Below are 14,528 nucleotides of genomic sequence, written 5' to 3'. Positions count from 1 at the left end.
ACACATACACAAGTGTCTGAATCTTGATGCAATCCTACGTTCTATAATCCGTGAGTCTTGTCTGTTTTTTCTTCTGAAAAGGAGGATAACCCCAATAACACACGATCATCTTTAATTAATTAATTATTTTAATAATTTGGCAAAAACAACTACATAAATCAACCCAAAACCACGCTCCTGGCGATCTATATCGCTACACCTGGTAGCTTGATGATGTGCCTTGGCCACGCACCAACGCACATGAGCTAATCCGTTGTGGCCTCACCAAGCAGCCCCACGGTGAACCGAGATCATCAATCAGTCTAACATACCGCAACGTGCACTGGCACACGCTCTAGAATTATCCGTCGCCTTCTTTTGTCGTCCCAACTTCCGGAGAGATCCACGTGTTGACCTTGTCAAGCCCAACTACCATTGACGCCACCACCCCACACGTCCATCAACACATGTCCATCGTGAGACCCCGTTGCGCCAAGCCGCCGAGACCTGTCATCGTCAACGCGATAGATGCCACACCACACCACCTCCTGATCCAGATCATCACCAACGCCAACCTAACGGTGTCCACCAGCCAGCTATCTCCTAAGGTGTCGCCTTCAAGAAGGGAACGACGCCGACGATGTCGTCTCCGCCCATCCTAGTTAGGGTTTTCACTCGGAAGACAAATCGCGTAATGGAGGTGGAAGCGGATTGATGAACGTCTCCATGGAGAACAAACAACACCCTCGAGCATCGCCGCCATCGAGGCCGGCCAGTGCCGGTTAGGGCTTTCTCACAATCTGAATCCCCGCGTCCAATCCAATCCGCGTTGAGGATCGATAAGTCCCGTGACCCAGATCTGTACGGGCGAGCACAACAAGGGGCGTGCTACAAATCGTCTTCCACGGAGAAAATAGCAGTTTTCACAAGCTAGACGAGGCTCGTACGATGGCTTGATTGAGTTATTGTTATAGTTTTCTCCTTTGAAAACCTGCACCTTTTTCATGCACTTTCCAACAAATATGCACTAACCTTTTTATTTTGTCGGGTGATCATTTTAGATTACGATGTTAGCCAGCTTTTCGTGCATCCTTTTTTTTGTGGCCAATAGTAGGTAGTAACTACAATAAAACAAGAATGCGGTACAAACACAGAGACACTCCTTGTCAACTGTCAAAGTCATGATTCGAGGAGAAACACCGTCCACCTTAAATGAAACCCCCACCGTCCGTAGCTAGATGAAGACGAGACATACTACGCAGCATCGATGGAGACGGCCGGGGACATGATTGCACGTGCCAAATAAAAGTAATCCGGCCTAATGCCAGAGTTTTCTAGCCTAATCAGGCGGCCCCGCGTGTTCCATGTGATGATTCAACGCTTGCAAATGCGGGATCCGGAACTTGATTATATTTTGTTTTGATTTTGACGGCAGGACCTAGAATTATTGATGGATGGGCCTCGATGTGTTCGAGGTGAGGCGCCGGGTACCATAGACGACGCACATCAAAACGAGCGAATTAAACTATGATTAGATGGTTGCGAGGACAGTGATACTTTCAGTTCATCAGGATTCAAGTCTTGATGCTCACATCCGACGACCATGAAGCGTCTTTGATGCCTCCGTTAATCTTAAGATAATATATTGATTCAGTCTCTCAGAGGTGCTTATAGGGATAGCATATACATGTTATACGTGTGTTTATGAGGATAAGTGTATACGTGTATATATGAACACCTGCACTGTGTTAAAAAACACGAGGGAGGGAGATAGATTATTTGGCAGGGGAGTGGGGGCGGCGTGTCGCCATGTCCACGGCGGAGCAAAGCTGGACCATCATGCATGCATGCGCCATGGCGATAGCCGATAGACGATGGTGAAGCGGATCTCCTCCGGGGGCGACACGAGCGGCCGGGGATCTCGATCGACCGGCTCTGGCTAGCTCGGTGGTCGCAGGCAGAGGCTCCCATGCTCCACCAGCTTTTATGCATTTGCGTAGGGTGGCTGTTTGTGGTACGTGGGAGTTGGTCGTTTTCCTGTATTTGTGATGGCGATTGCTACCTCCAAATGCCACCGACTGATTGCTACTCAGATGCTTGGGGAGTGATGGTGCCGGCCATGTGCTGCGCCATGGACCAGCTTCCATGCATCAGACAGGCAGACCGCATAGTTACTTGGGGTAACATGCATGGGGACATATGGGTACGCCGCACCAGTAACTGGACTGTGGCCCAACATTTCCCCGTATAGCAAAATGACAATGGGATATAAATCTCTCGCAAATCGAATGGGATACTATGGTGGCAGCGAGACAGGAATTGTGAATTACTCCCTCTGTTCGACAGTGTGGTGCGTATTAGGTATTTCAAAAGTCCGCTTCTTAATTAATGAAAATGACAAATCTTTTGACTTGTTTCAAAAACAAAGTCAAGCATGGCTATCTTTGACCAAGTTTATTGAATAAATTACCAACAACTAAAGTAGTAAATAAATAAAATAAAAGTATACTTTAGATGAATATACTGATGCTACATGTTGATATATTTTTCTTAAAACTTGGTCAAACATGGGCATGTTTGACTTTTAGAAATCAAAATATGCGCTATATTTTGGAATGGAGGGCTGAGGAGAAGTTAACCATGCAATATAATTAATCAATATGACAACCCAAACAATGTTAATCTAGATGAATTTTCTTCAAAAAAGAGATGAGAAGTAGGAAATCCGAATAATGAACTTTTTTAGTTTTTGTTTCATAATTAAAAATAATAATTAAACTTGTTGTTTACCAACTAAAATGCTTCCCTATCTATGTGTGTATAGTGTGAGGGAGTTACCTTGCTTCTTCTTTCTTTCCTTCTCCCCTCTCACCACATTATCTACACATATCGTTACTACATACTCCCTCCATTCCATAATATACCGCATATATATTTTCTGAAATGTCAAACTTAACAAACCATTCATAGAGAAAACTATCTACAATATCAAGTATACACAATATGAAAATATAACTCATTGTGTATCCATTGATATGCATCTAGTATTCCAATGTAAATATTTTTTTCTATAAACATGGTCAAAGTATGAGAAATTTGACTTTAGAAAAAAATCTATAGACACTACATTATGGAATGGAGGGAGTATTTTTCTCCACTTTCTTCTTTCCTCTCACTTGATTTGGACAAATAATTACTATGTTTGCTTTGTTCTAATAAAAAAACATAAGAAAAATCAACTTCATACAATTATAACACCCAATGATGGCTGCAATTCAAAGGGTTTATTTTTTTTAATCGATGGAACACATGCTATTTAGGGGCTTTCCATGCTTGATGACGATATTGGTGCATGATTTGATTGTGCACACTTTGTGAGAGCCATTTTCTCATGTCTTATTTCTTGATTTGGTTTGCTAGGTTGTATACTCTATGCATGCATTCTTAAAACCATTTTTTAGCCAGGATGGAAAACCAATCTACAACAATTAATATGATGTTAGGGGTTTACCGTCAAGAATTTGGTTCTAACTGTGTTAAAACCAGGTACTAACTTCCGCTCTAATATTGAGCCATGCTTATCCTAGTTTTGTAAAGAATATCTTAGACTAATCGTGCTGATGCCATCAACCGTATAAGGGCGATTTTTTTATTTGGTAAACGTGACCAAATGTCCAAGTGAGCATTGCCTACGATTACAGAATTTGCATAGAGACGGAATGTTTTCTATAAAGGTCCGAGCTAGTCTTTTGTGGAACTTGTTGGGGATCGTAGTAGAAATTTAAAATTTTCTACGCATCATCAAGATCAATCTATGGAGTAATCTAGCAACGAGGGGAAGGAGAGTGCATCTACATACCCTTGTAGATCGCTAAGCGGAAGCGTTCACGTGAACGGGGTTGATGAAGTTGTACTCGTCGTGATCCAAATCACCGATGATCCTAGTGCCGAACGGACGGCACCTCCGCGTTCAACACACGTACAGCCCGGTGACGTCTCCTACGCCTTGATCCAGCAAGGGGAGAATGAGAGGTTGGGGAAGACTCCATCCAGCAGCAGCACGACAACATGGTGGTGAAGGAGGAGCGTGGTAATCCTGCAGGGCTTCGCCAAGCACCGCCGGAGAAGAGGAGGACTTGGGAGAGGGGGAGGGTTGCGCCAGAACTTGGGGTGCGGCTGCCCTCCCAACCCCCACATATATATAGGGGCAAGGGAGAGGGGGGCCGGCCCCCTCAGATCCAATCTGAGGAGGGGGCAGCGGCCAAGGGGGCTTGCCTTGCCCCCCAAGGCAAGGGGGGCGCCCCCCCTTTAGGGTTTCCCCAAACCCTAGGCGCATGGGCCCTAGGGGGGGAGGCGCCCAGCCCACTAAGGGGCTAGTCCCTCTCCACATACAGCCCATAGGGCCCTCCGGGGTAGGTGGACCCTCCCGGTGGACCCCTGGAACCCCTCCGGTGGTCCCGGTACAATACGGGTAACCCCTGAATTATTCCGGTGACCGTATGATGACTTCCCATATATAAATCTTTACCTCCAGACCATTCCGGAACTCCTCGCGACGTCCGGGATATCATCCGGGACTCCGAACAACATTCAGTAACCACGTACATCTATTCCCTATAACCCTAGCGTCATCGAACCTTAAGTGTGTAGACCCTACGGGCTCGGGAGTCATGCAGACATGGTCGAGACAACTCTCCGGTCAATAACCAACAGCAGGATCTGGGTACCCATGTTGGCTCCCACATGCTCCACGATGATCTCATAGGATGAACCACGATGTCAAGGATTCAATCAATCCCGTATACAATTCCCTTTGTCCATCGGTACGATACTTGCCCGAGATTCGATCATCGGTATCCCGATACCTTGTTCAATCTCGTTACCGGCAAGTCTCTTTACTCTTTCCGTAACACATCATCCCGTGATCAACTCCTTGATCACATTTTGCACATTATGATGATGTCCTACCGAGTGGGCCCAGAGATACCTCTCCGTTTACACGGAGTGACAAATCCCAGTCTCGATTCGTGCCAACCCAACAGACACTTTCGGAGATTCCTGTAGTGAACCTTTATAGCCACCCAGTTACGTTGTGACGTTTGGTACACCCAAAGCATTCCTACGGTATCCGGGAGTTGCACAATCTCATGGTCTAAGGAAATGATACTTGACATTAGAAAAGCTTTAGCATACGAACTACACGATCTTTCTGCTAGGCTTAGGATTGGGTCTTGTCCATCACATCATTCTCCTAATGATGTGATCCCGTTATCAACGACATCCAATGTCCATGGTCAGGAAACCGTAACCATCTATTGATCAACGAGCTAGTCAACTAGAGGCTTACTAGGGACATGGTATTGTCTATGTATCCACACATGTATCTGAGTTTCCTATCAATACAATTCTAGCATGGATAATAAACGATTATCATGAACAATGAAATATAATATAATAATAACTAATTTATTATTGCCTCTAGGGCATATTTCCAACAGAACTAACTAAGCGGCATATACAGCATAGGAATAGTTATTTATTTATTATCAATGATGAAAATAAACCAAGGATTGTAATTTTGATTTTCTCTCGTATGATTGTTCACACTTACGGAGTACAATCATTATTTCCAGTGCCAATGAAAAAAAATCTAGTATATGTGTAGGGTTGTTGGGAGTCTAAGGGAAAGGGGTGAATAGGCCCGAAGTCTCAGTTATAATGGTGAACTCAGTATTTTTATCCCTTATAGTCAGCAACCGAATTCACATAAGTGTGTGCCTTCGAGTGCATTCTCTTTCACTTACATTCTTCCGGAAGTTGGCTCGAAGACCAAAAAGACCAGCTAAGCATCATTGGCTTGATCAGACTACTAAAACATTTTGGCATTTTCATTTTCTAAACCAGGAAGCACATAAGAAGCATAACATCAAGTAAGAAGCAAACAAAAAATTCAAAGAAGAAACAAAAGAACCGAAGAAAGGAGCAAAAATACAAGGGAAAAATCTTTTGGTTTTCATAATATAAGAGAAGCAAAAATAATAAAAGGAAAATAAGGTAAAAAATGAGTTTTTTTGAAAATAAAAAACAAAAGGAAAAGGCAAATGTAGAATCCAAGAAAGATTTGGTTGCTTTGTCAAACAAAACCAACTAAGGACCAAATGAAGAAGCAAAATAATATTTTTGTCATTTTTAGAAACAAGAAGCAAATGAAAACCAGAACACAAATGAATAAGAACTTTTTTTCTTGAAAGGAAATAAGAGGAAAACAAGGAGCAAATAAAAAACAAATAGGAAACAAGCCAGACAACAAATAAAAAGCAAATGAAAATTGTAAGTGCATCTAGTGCCTCCTTTGTGGTTTCGGAGTATTGAAGACAAATGGGTTAAGGGACTAATGTGTTTGTGAGTGTATAGGCGAGATAAATTCCCTGAAGATTTGGTTTAACCAAACAAATGACCCCTAAAAATGAGTGTTTACATTGAAGACATTGGTGCACCCTTTGAAGAAATTGAAGTGACGAACTGGAACATGAAGACTTTATTTTCATAGTTCCTTTTCGTTTATATTGAGTCATAGGGAACACCATACTATTAAGTGGGGTCTAGGTGATACATAGACTTATTTCCAAAATGATGCTCAAACCTACCTTTTTTGTGTGAAGACTTTGGAAATCTCTTGCTGTGCAGTCAAGTTCATCAGTGTGATTATCCTACCGTGAGGAAATTGAGTGTTCTGACCATTGTCGTGCTAGCACCAGCTGTCATGTGGATCTTATCTTGACAATGGTCATATCTGAAGGGCATGTGAGTCATTTCATGCCGGGTTGCCCCCCAGGCTATAAATAGCTGCCCCCACAAGCATTTGTTGGTTGGCTGCTCCGAGTGGTTGATTGACAAGTGTCAAATAGAGCAACCCATCCACCGAAGAACCTGAGAGAAACCTAAGTAAGGAAAAATCCAAACACCCAAAGCCAAATTAATTGAGCGTCACTAAAGAGATTGTAACGAGTGATCTGACGCTTGTTACCTTTGAAGATTGTGATCTTCCAGATGGTTAGGCATCATGTTCTTAGCATCCAAGGATAAGTTGTGGAGTGCCATAGAATGAGTCTGTGAAGATTTTGAAAGTTTAACTTGAAGACTTACCACAAGTGATTGGGCGAGTTCTAAGTGACCTTAGCTCAAGGGGAATAAGGTGAAGACTAAGTGTTTTCTTAGTTAAATCTTAAGCCTCCCTAACCATGTGTATATTTGTCATAGCAATTAGAATTGGTCCAACAAATCCATTGTCTTCATCGAGAAATCCGGTTCTATTTCTTAAACTCTTTAATTTCCACATATGTGTGTTGAAGACTCTGTCTCCCTCCTCTTGAAGACTTTGTCTGAAGACTTCATCAGTTCTTGCAATGATCTATTTGTCTTTAGTTTTGTTGTACGTAGGTTAAATATCTTTGCATTCGCATGCTTTGTATGATCAATCGGTTATTTCCTATGCATGTTCTATTTTGTCATGATGACTTTGTTGCTACTGATTTGATTTGCATGCATAGTGTTGTTTCACTTTGTCTAGTCATTTCTAGTGCTGTTATTCTTCGAAGAACTCACTTCTTTGAAGAATTTGATAAACATCGCCCATTCACCCCCTCTGGTCGATATCACGCACTTTCAAAAACAAAGTGAAGATCTAAAGAGAAGCAAATGAAAGATCGGTAGAAGAACATGTAAATCCAATAACATCTTGCTCAATAGACACAAGTGAAGCACAATGAGCACTAATTTCATATTTACTCTAAATGATATATGTGAAGTTCATATTCTAAATACGTGTACCACTAAATACCATCCTAAACCAGCATGATGTCTAGTTATTCTTTACCGGGAAGAAAAAGAAAAAGGCTCCAAGAATTTACACACAATATAAAGATAAAAAGTGTTGAAGAAAATCATACTGGATAATTTAGGAAGAGTGGGGATGCTTGGCATCCCCAACTTAAAGCTTGAGACTTCCTTGGAAAATCACAGGGATGCGGGAGCATCCATAAGATTATGTTCCCCTGGTCGGAGGGGGCATATTTTGGTAGAAATAACCACCCGAAAAGAATAGTAGGTTTCCACCCGAGGCGGTGGCGAAAAAATCCCCTAAAAATGCTTGATATGGTTTCTCCCCGAGAAAGAGCCAAATGCTCTAGAGAGGTCACGTGGAGTGGCATGTGGGCATAGGTGCCTTAGCAATCGAGGGCTCTCGGTACTAGCCCATGACTTCTTTTGGTCCAAAAGTTATTTCCATATTTTTATTTTATTTTTCCTTGGAAAGTGATTTTCCTCACGAAACTTTTATTCTTTCCCATGGCAGCTTTTTTGGCCGTCCTTTCGATAATTCTCTGCAATGTAAGATGAACTAAAGTGAAAATGATGCAATGGTGATCAAATAGGCATGGAAGTAGAGTATTTATCTTATGAAATCATGATACAAAATGCACGTATCAACCATTGTCAAGTCCTATGAGATTATCGTGCACCGAACGCGTAGTGAGACAGACCATGTAATTATTTATATGTTATAGGAACACATGGACATCAAATACCCAACTATACATCTATTGTGAAACCAAAGCTATATTAGGACACTTCCGAGATGTCTATGTAGCGTGGCACTAACATGACACTAGCTATTATCTACTTTAGCAACATGAGACCACCATATTTTCGCTATGTGATGTGACACGAAACTGTTAAAATATAGTACATGAGTGTCCACAACATCTATTTATCCAACATTCATACATCTCAACTCATCACACATGCCACCACATCAAAGACCCACTCAGCACACATGATTTTTTCACCCATTATATTATGCTACTTATATTCAATAAATATTTTCAACTATACAACAATAAAATAGAATATGTAGTATGTATTTTTAGGTTTAGTTCGTATCACTAGTAGAAAAAGAGTCATTTGTCCCGGTTCATAAGGGCCTTCTGTCCCGGTTTTGGAACTGGGACTAAAAGGTCGTTACTAATGCCCTTGGCCTTTAGTCCCGGTTCTTACACGAACCGGGACAGATGGGCCTCCACGTGGCCGGTGCGGCGAGCCCAGGCAGGAGGCCCTTTGGTCCCGGTTGGTGGCACCAACCGGGACCAATAGGCATCCACGCGTCAGCTGTTCAGGGGCTAGGGTTTTTGTTTTTTTTTCTGAAGGGGGGGATTTGGGGGGTTTGCATGGTTAATTAAGGTGTTTCATATATTGTGTTAGGTAGCTAATTAATTAATAGAGAGAAGTGTCCTCTCTTATCTCTGTGCTTGGTCGACACTACGTACTATACGTATAGAGAGCACTCGACACACTAGCTAGTAAGCAAAAATGAAGGAAACAGAAGATCATCATGAACATATGCATACAGAGAGAAGTGATGTCGACATCTCCTTCTCCGAGAGATTGGTCGAATAACAAGTTTTCGTATATCTATCCGACGCTACTAGCTACATATATATAATATAAGATCTCTTACAATATAATCCCCTAATTATATATGAACACAGGGTCCACATAGTATTCTCCGTCTTTATCGATCACGTGGTCAAGAAAGAATGCCGCCAATTCCTCTTGAATTCCTCGCATGCGATCTGGTGCTAGGAGTTCATCCCGCATCCGAAACATCTAATTTGAAGAAGGGGGTCAATACATATATATGAATGAATGAAACTCAACACAAAAGATGGTAAATAAAGTTAAATTATGAATATTATTGCTTACGCACTTCATATTGTTTTTTAGTGTAGCCCCGCTCATAGGTCGTGTGGCGGATGGACTCGCAAATGTAGTATCCACAGTAATTATTCCCGGCTTCCTGCCACAACCACTTTACAAGAATATAGAGGTCAATCAAATTGATAAGAAAGCATGCTAAAATGGTATTGATGAAACTAGCACTTGATTCACTAGGAGATGCGCGGAACATGCTAGTAGTACTTACTTTCGGGTGTTTAAATTCCAGCTTCTTCGGCAGTCCCGGAGCTTTTGAGGTGAATTTTTTCCAAACCCTGCCAGACAAAGAAAACAATTACTTGATATCAGGAAGTGAACGAAGTTGCCGATATGGTGCGATAATGATCGATTTAACTTACTTCTCGAGAATTTCAGTCATGTCCGCATACTTCTTGGGATCTTTTCGTCTCGAGTCTAAGACGGTTACTAGTCTCTGCTCGAGCTTATTCTCTAGGGGAATATAGTGGAACCTGCGCACGCATGCATAAATCATCAATTACATTACCATAACCTCGACTAATAAGGGAAACCGAATATGCACAAGAAAGTAACACTCACTTGAAGTTGTAAGGAAAGAGTATTATAGCTTTGTTTTGATTTAATACCAACGATCGTAGCAAGTTGGCCTTGGTTTCTTTTTTCTTAAATTCAACCGAATATGCATCTATGGTATTTCTGTTAATGAACACAATATCACCGATTTGTCTTTTCTTCAATTCGGTGATCTTCAATCTGCATAATATAATGAGGATAATTATAAATACATGCAATGAAAGAGCTGGCCTATATATAGAGACTTAATGACAGAAGTAGTACTTTGATGTCTACTACACAACCTTCTTCTTGTAGACGTTGTTGGGCCTCCAAGTGTAGAGGTTTGTAGGACAGTAGCAAATTTCCCTCAAGTGGATGACCTAAGATTTATCAATCCGTGGGAGGCGTGGGATGAAGATGGTCTCTCTCAAGCAACCCTGCAACCAAATAACAAAGAGTCTCTTGTGTCCCCAACATACCCAATACAATGGTAAATTATATAGGTGCACTAGTTCGGCAAAGAGATGGTGACACAAGTGCAATATGGATGATAGATATAGGTTTTTGTAATCTGAAAATATAAAAACAGCAAGGTAACTAATGATAAAAGTGAGCGTAAACGGTATTGCAATGCGTTGAAACAAGGCCTAGGGTTCATTCTTTCACTAGTGCAAGTTCCCTCAACAATAATAACATAATTGGATCATATAACTATCCCTTAACATGCAACAAAGAGTCACTCCAAAGTCACTAATAGCGGAGAACAAATGAAGAGATTATGGTAGGGTACGAAACCAGCTCAAAGTTATCCTTTCTGATCGATCTATTCAAGAGTCTGTAGTAAAATAACACGAAGCTATCCTTTCCGTTCAATCTATCATAGAGTTCGTACTAGAATAATACCTTAAGACACAAATCAACCAAAACCCTAATATCACCTAGATACTCCAATGTCACCTCAAGTATCTGTGGGTATGATTATACGATATGCATCACACAATCTCATATTCATCTATTCAAACCAACACAAAGTACTTCAAAGAGTGCCACAAAGTTTCTAACGGAGAGTCAAGACGAAAATGTGTGCCAACCCCTATGCATAGGTTCATGGGCGGAACCCGCAAGTTGATCACCAAAACATACATCAAGTGGATCAATAGAATACCCCATTGTCACCACGGGTATCCCACGCAAGACATACATCAAGTTCTCAAATCCTTAAAGACTCAATCAGATAAGATAACTTCAAAGGGAAAACTCAATCCATTACAAGAGAGTAGAGAGGGAGAAACATCATAAGATCCAACTATAATAGCAAAGCTCGCGATACGTCAAGATCGTACCACCTCAAGAACACGAGAGAGAGAGAGAGAGAGATCAAACACATAGCTATTGGTACATACCCTCAGCCCCGAGGGTGAACTACTCCCTCCTCGTCATGGAGAGTGCCGGGATGATGAAGATGGCCACCGGTAAGGGTTCCCCCCTCCGGAAGGGTGCCGGAACAGGGTCCCGATTGGTTTTTGGTGGCTATAGAGGCTTGCGGCAGCGGAACTCCCGATCTATTCTGCTCCCCAATGGTTTTAGAGTATATTGGTATATATAGGAGGAATAAATACGTCAGGGGAGCTACGAGGGGCCCACGAGGGTGGAGGGCGCGCTTGGGAGGGGGGGGGTAGGCGCGCCCTCCTACCTCGTGCCCTCCTGGCTGCTTTCTTGACGTAGGGTCCAAGTCCTCTGGATCATGTTCGTTCCGAAAATCACGTTCCCGAAGGTTTCATTCCGTTTGGACTCCGTTTGATATTCTTTTTCTGTGAAACTCTGAAATAGGAAAAAAACAGCAATTCTGGGTTGGGCCTTCGGTTAATAGGTTAGTCCCAAAAATAATATAAAAGTGTATAATAAAGCCCAATAATCTCCAAAACAGGATATAATATAGCATGGAACAATAAAAAATTATAGATACGTTGGAGATGTATCAAGCATCGCCAAGCTTAATTCCTGCTCATCCTCGAGTAGGTAAATGATAAAAATAGAATTTCTGATGTGGAATGCTACTTGGCATAATTGCAATGTAATTCTCTTAATTGTGGTATAAATATTCAGATCCGAAAGATTCAAGACAAAATTTCAATATTGACATAGAAATAATAATACTTCAAGCATACTAACTAAGCAATTATGTCTCTTCAAAATAACATGGCCAAAGAAAATTATCCCTACAAAATCATATAGTCTGGCTATGCTTCATCTTCACCACACAAAGTATTTAAATCATGCACAACCCCGATGACAAGCCAAGCAATTGTTTCATACTTTTGGTGTTCTCAAACTTTTTCAATATTCATGCAATACATGAGCGTGAGCCATGGACATAGCACTATTTGTGGAATAGAATGGTGGTTGTGGAGAAGACAAAAAGGGAGAAGATAGTCTCACATCAACTAGGCGTATCAACGGGCTATGGAGATGCCCATTAATAGATATCAATGTGAGTGAGTAGGGATTTCCATGCAACGGATGCACTAGAGCTATAAGTATATGAAAGCTCAACAAAAAGAACTAAATGGGTGTGCATCCAAATCGCTTGCTCACGAAGACCTAGGGCATTTGAGGAAGCCCATTGTTGGAATATACAAGCCAAGTTCTATAATGAAAATTTTCCACTAGTATATGGAAGTGATAACATAGGAGACTCTCTATCATGAAGATCATGGTGCTACTTTGAAGCACAAGTGAGGAAAAAGGATAGTAGTATTGTCCCTTATTATTTTTTTGGGGGGTCTTCTTTTTTTTGGCCTTTCTCCTTTATTTTTTATTTTTTTGGGGACAATACTCTATGAATGATGATCACCACACTTCTATTTATTTACAACTCAATGATTACAACTCGATACTAGAACAAATTATGACTCTATATGAATGCCTCCGGCGGTATACCGGGATAGCAATGCTGCATGAGTGACTTGCACGAAAGAATTATGAATGGTGTCTTTGCCACAACTAAAATGTCAACTACATGATCATGCAAGGCAATATGACAAAGATGAAGTGTGTCATAATAAACGGAACGGTGGAAAGTTGCATGGCAATATATCTCGGAATGGCTATGGAAATGCTATGATAGGTAGGTATGGTGGCTGTTTTGAGGAAGGTATATGGTGGGTGTATGATACCGGCGAAAGGTGCGCGATATTAGAGAGGCTAGCAGTGGTGGAAGGGTGAGAGTGCGTATAATCCATGCACTCAACATTAGTCATAAAGAACTCAAATACTTATTGCAAAAATCTATTAGTTATCGAAGCAAAGTGATAACCCACAAGTATAGGGGATCGCAACAGTTTTCGAGGGTAGAGTATTCAACCCAAATTTATTGATTCGACACAAGGGGAGCCAAAGAATATTCTCAAGTATTAGCATCTGAGTTGTCAATTCAATCACACCTGGAAACTTAATATCTGCAGCTAAGTGTTTAGTAGCAAAGTAATATGATAGTAGTGGTAACAGTAGCAAAAGGTAATGATAGCAAAAGTAATGTTTTTGGTATTTTGTAGTGATTGTAACAATAGCAACGGAAAAGTAAAAAAGCGAAGAACAATATATGGAAAGCTTGTAGGCAATGGATCGGTGATAGAGAATTATGCCGGATGCGGTTCATCATGTAACAGTCATAAACTAGGGTGACACAGAACTAGCTCTAATTCATCAATGTAATGTAGGCATGTATTCCGAATATAGTCATACGTGCTTATGGAAAAGAACTTGCATGACATCTTTTGTCCTACCCTCCCGTGGCAGCGGGGTCCTAGCGGAAACTAAGGGATATTAAGGCCTCCTTTTAATAGAGTACCGGACCAAAGCATTAACACATAGTGAATACATGAACTCCTCGAGCTACGATCATCATCGGGAGTGGTCCCGATTATTGTCACTTCGGGGTTGCCGGATCATAACGCATATTAGGTGACTATAGACTTGCAAGATAGGATCAAGAACTCTCATATATTGATGAAAACATAATAGGTTCAGATCTGAAATCATGGCACTCGAGCCCTAGTGACAAGCATTAAGCATAGCAAAGTCATCGCAACATCAATCTCAGAACATAGTGGATACTAGGGATCAAACCCTAACAACACTAACTCGATTACATGATAAATCTCATTCAACCCATCATCGTCCAACAAGCCTATGATGGAATTACTCACGCACGGCGATGAGCATCATGAAATTGGTGATGGAGG

Source organism: Triticum dicoccoides, chromosome 1A (genome assembly GCF_002162155.2).
Source record: "Triticum dicoccoides isolate Atlit2015 ecotype Zavitan chromosome 1A, WEW_v2.0, whole genome shotgun sequence".
Taxonomy (NCBI): Eukaryota; Viridiplantae; Streptophyta; class Magnoliopsida; order Poales; family Poaceae; genus Triticum; species Triticum dicoccoides.
The sequence above is the reverse complement of the archived record's forward strand: the minus strand, read 5'-3'. Positions refer to the sequence as shown.